The 4,437-nt window shown below is 39.5% G+C and overlaps 1 long non-coding RNA gene across 1 annotated transcript; it reads right to left on the bottom strand.

Moving 5' to 3' along the window:
* Window positions 1-1,708: 1,708 nt before the first annotated feature.
* Window positions 1,709-4,021, bottom strand: LOC113981742. The gene is made up of 4 exons (XR_003538515.1): window positions 3,986-4,021; window positions 3,077-3,173; window positions 2,899-2,982; window positions 1,709-1,807 (listed from the first exon to the last, which is right to left on the bottom strand). It is a non-coding gene; the product is annotated as an uncharacterized LOC113981742 (long non-coding RNA).
* Window positions 4,022-4,437: the final 416 nt, after the last annotated feature.

The following is a 4,437-nucleotide window of genomic DNA, read 5'->3' as shown; positions in this document are numbered from 1 at the left end:
TCAATTTTCCCTCAATTTTCTCTCAATTTTCCCACAATTTTCCCACAATTTTTCCCCAATTTTCCCTCAATTTTCCCTCATTTTTCCCTCAATTTTCCCTCAATTTTCCCTCAATTTTCCCTGAATTTTTCCCCAATTTTCCCTCAATTTTCCCTCAATTTTCCCTCATTTTTTCCCCAATTTTCCCTCAATTTTCCCACAATTTTCCCTCAATTTTCCCCCAATTTTCCCTTAATTTTCCCTCATTTTTTCCCTCAATTTTCCCCAAATTTTCCCTCAATTTTCCCTCATTTTTTCCTCAATTTTTTCCCAATTTTTCCCTCATTTTTTCCCCAATTTTCCCTCAATTTTCCCACAATTTTCCCCCAATTTTCCCCCAATTTTCCCACATTTTTCCCACCATTTTTCCCACTTTTTTTCCCAGAATTCCCTACTTGGAAACCAGCGCCGCCAGCGGGAAAAACGTGGAAAAATCCGTGGATTCCCTCTTGGAATTAATCCTCAACCGAATGGAGCAACTGGGAGAGAATTCCCGGAATTCCGACGCCGGAAAAAACCCGGAAGCGGGAAAAAAATGCTCCTGTTAAAGAATTCCGGGAAAAACTTGGGAATAAAAAACCTTTGGAAGAGGGAGGAGCCTTTTCCTGGTTTTTCCTGGGAATTTTTTGAGCCTCTTTCCTCTTTTTTTTGGGAATTTCCAGTTTTTCCAGGGGGATTTTGGGGGATTCCAAGATTTTTTTTCCATGGAAAAACCTCGGGAATGAAACTTTTCCTTCCTGAAAAATTCCAGCTGGGAGAAGTTTGGGAATTTTTTTCCCCTTAATTCCCAAATTTTCCAGGAATTCCCAAAATTAGGGAATAAAAAACCTCTTGGAATTTTAATCCTTTTTTTTTTTGGGAATATGAGGATTTTTGGGATTTTTGGGATTGGGATTTTTCCAAAAAATCCCCTTTTTTTTCCCGGTTTTTCCCCCCCAAATTCCCCAAAAATTCCCCAAAAAAATCCCCAAAAATTCCCCAAAAAATTCCCAAAAAATTCTCTCAAAAAATCCCAAAAAAATTCCCCAAAAATCCTCAAAAAATTCCCAAAAATTCCCCCAAAAATTCTCAAAAATCCAAAAAAATCCCCAAAAAATTCCCCAAAAATCCTCAAAAAATTCCCCAAAAATCCTCAAAAAATTCCCCAAAATTCCCCCAAAAATTCCCCCAAATTCCCCCAAAAATTCCCCAAAAATTCCCCCAAAATTCCCCCAAAGTTCCCAAAAAATCCCCAAAAAATCCCAAAAAATCCCCCAAAATTCCCCAAAAAAGGGTCTGAGAAGGAAAATTCCAAAGGAAAAATCGGGAATAAAAGCCTTAGAGCCAAAATTCCCGGATTCCCCTTGGGAATGTGACTGGATTTTTGGGAATTTTGGGAATTCCCAAGGGAAAAATAAAAGGAATTCTGGGGTTTGAAATCATTTTATTGTCGAGATTCCCGAAGTTTTGCAGCTTTTCCAGGTTTTTTTCCAGGAAAAAAACCCTCTGGAATGTTGGAATTCCTTCTTCCAGGCCGGAATTCCCGGGTTTTCCCTCAGCATTCCCGGTTTTTCCGCCGGGAGAGGAGCAGATAAGGAGAATTCCCGAGGATTCCCAACTCCGGGAGGGCCCTGGAATGAAGGAAAATCATGGAATTGGTGCCGTTTTCCGGGATAAAATCCCGGAATTCCCGGAATTCCCGAGGGTCTCACTCGGTGCCGATGGCGCGGGAAGTTTTCCGAGGGGTTTTTCCGGTCCAGAATTCCAGTTTTTCCTTCAGGTCACGGTTCTGGAAGGAGAAAATTCCCAAGGAAACACATGAAATTCCCAAAAAATCCCAAAATATCACAAAAAATTCACAAAAAATTCACAAAATATCCCAAAAATTCCCCCAAAAATTCCCAAAATTCCCCCAAAAATTCCCCCCAAAATTCTCCTGAAATTCCCCAAAAATTCTCCGAAAAATTCCCAAAAATTCCCAAAATTCCCCCAAAAATTCTCCCGAAATTCCCTCAAAATTCTCCAAAAAATTCACAAAAATTCCCAAAATTCTCCCAAAAATTCCCCCAAAAAAACCCCAAAAAATTCCCAAAAAACTCCCCAAAATTCCCAAAAAATTCCCAAAATATCCAAAAAAAAACCCAAAAAATTCCCCAAAAATCAAAAACAAATCCCAAAAAATCCCCAAAAAATTCCCAAGAAAACCCCTAAAATTCCCAAAAAACTCCCAAAAATCCCAAAAAAATTCCCCAAAAATTCCCCAAAATTCCCCCCAAAAAAACCCAAAAATCCCAAAAAATCCCCCAAAAAACTCCCAAAAACCCCAAAAAATTCCCAAAAAATTTCAAAAAAAACCCCAAAAAATTCCCAAAAAATCCCCAAAAAATCCCCAAAAAATTCCCCAAAAATTCCCAAAAAAACCCCCAAAATTCCCAAAAAATCCCAAAATATCCCAAAAAAACCCCAAAAAAATCCCACAAAAAATCCCAAAAAATCCCCCAATAAATCCCAAAAAATTCCCAAAAAACACCCAAAAAATTCCCAAAAAATTTCCAAAAAAACCCCCAAAAATTCCCAAGAAACTCCCCAAAATTCCCAAAAAATTCCCAAAATATCCCAAAAAAAACCCAAAAATTCCACAAAAAATCCCCCCAAAAATCCCCCAAAAAACCCAAAAAAATTCCCAAAAAATCCCCAAAAAATTCCCAAAAAATTCCCAAAAAATCCCCAAAAAAAACCCCAAAAAACCCCAAAAAATTCCCAAAAAATTTCCAAAAAATCCCCAAAAAAATCCCCAAAAATTCCCAAAAAAAACCCCAAAAATTCCCCAAAAAATCCCCAAAAATTCCCGAAAAAATTCCCATTTCTTTTTTGTTTTACCTGGAATTCCAGAGCTTCCAGTTTTCCCGACAATTCCCGGATCCGTCCGTCCTGGAGGCGGAGTCGGGAATTCAGCTCTTCCGCCTGGAATTTTGGGATGAGGAAAAATCGGGAAAAGTGGGAAAACCTTGGAAAAAAATGGGGAAAAGGGTTTTTTTGGGAATTCGGGAATTCCGACCTCCCGGATGGATTCCCGCAGGGAATGTTGCTGCTCCTGGATCAGCCCCTGGAGGTGTCGGATCCGGTCGGAGATTTCCCGTCGGAATTCCGGGAATCTGTGGGAAAACAAGGAGAAAAAATTCTGGGAATTTCTGGGAAAATTCCTGGAAAATTCCGGGAATTTTTCAGGTTTTATTTGTGGGAAAATTCCTGGAATTCTGGGAATTTTTCAGGGTTTTTTTTCTTGAAAAAATTCCTGAAATTTTGGGAATTTCTCAGGGTTTTTTCCTGGAAAAATTGTGGGAATTTCTGGGAAAATTCCTTTAAAAATTCCAGGAATTTCTCACCCTTTTTTCCTGGAAAAATTCTGGGAATTTCTCAGTCTTTATTCATGGAGAAATTCCTGGAATTCTGGGAATTTCTCGGTCTTTTTTCCTGGAAAAATCCCAGGAATTCCTGGGAAAATTCCAGGAAAAATTCTTGGAAAAATTCCAGGAATTCCTCCTGTTTCATTCCTGGAAAAAATTCCCAGAATTCCAGGAATTTCTCAGCCTTTTTTCCTGGAAAAATTCCTGGAATTTCTCACCCCTCATTCCTATAAAAATTCCCAGAATTCCTGGGACAATTTCCAGGAAAATTTCCAGGAAAAATTCTTGGAAAAAATCCTGGAATTCCTCCTGTTTCATTCCTGGAAAAATTCCCCAAAACTCCTGGAAAAATTCCTGGAATTCCAGGAATTTCTCAGCCTTTTATTCCTGGAAAAATTCCAGGAATTTCTCACCCTTTTTTCCTGGAAAAATTCCCAAAATTCCAGGATTTTCTCACCCTTTTTTCCCCGGAAAAATCCCCCAAATTCCAGGAATTTCCCACCCTTCATTCCCATAAAAAATTCCCAGAATTCCCATTAAAAATTCCCAAATTTCCTCACCCTTCATTCCCAGTTTTCCTCTCCCGGAGCCGCTTTTCCCGGGAATTTTTCTCTTGGATCAGGAGCCGCTTTTCCTATGGGAACAAAAACCCGGGAATGAAACCTTTGGAATTCCGGAATTCCATGGAATTCTTGGAATTTTGGACCAACCTCTTCCATCCTCCGGAGCCGCTTTTCCAACTCTTCCGTCCGGAGCCGTTTTTCCCGGAGTTTCTCCTCCAAATTCCGGGAATTCTCTTGGATTTCCCGGAATTTTTCCGCCTCTTGGAGCTTCCGGGTCTGGGAAAAAAACCTTGGAATTTCCCCTGGAATTTTCCCTTGGAATTTTCCCAGGATTTGGGAATAAAACCTTGGAATTTGGGAATAAACCCTTGGAATTTTCCCTTGGAATTTTCCCTTGGAATTTTCCCGGGATTTGGGAATTTTCCCTTGGAATTTTCCCCTGGAATTTT

The sequence above is a fragment of the Neopelma chrysocephalum genome, unplaced genomic scaffold, assembly GCF_003984885.1.
Source record: "Neopelma chrysocephalum unplaced genomic scaffold, ASM398488v2 Primary Assembly neopelma1_96742, whole genome shotgun sequence".
NCBI classification, from domain to species: domain Eukaryota; kingdom Metazoa; phylum Chordata; class Aves; order Passeriformes; family Pipridae; genus Neopelma; species Neopelma chrysocephalum.
This window is presented reverse-complemented; position numbering and strand designations above follow the sequence as displayed.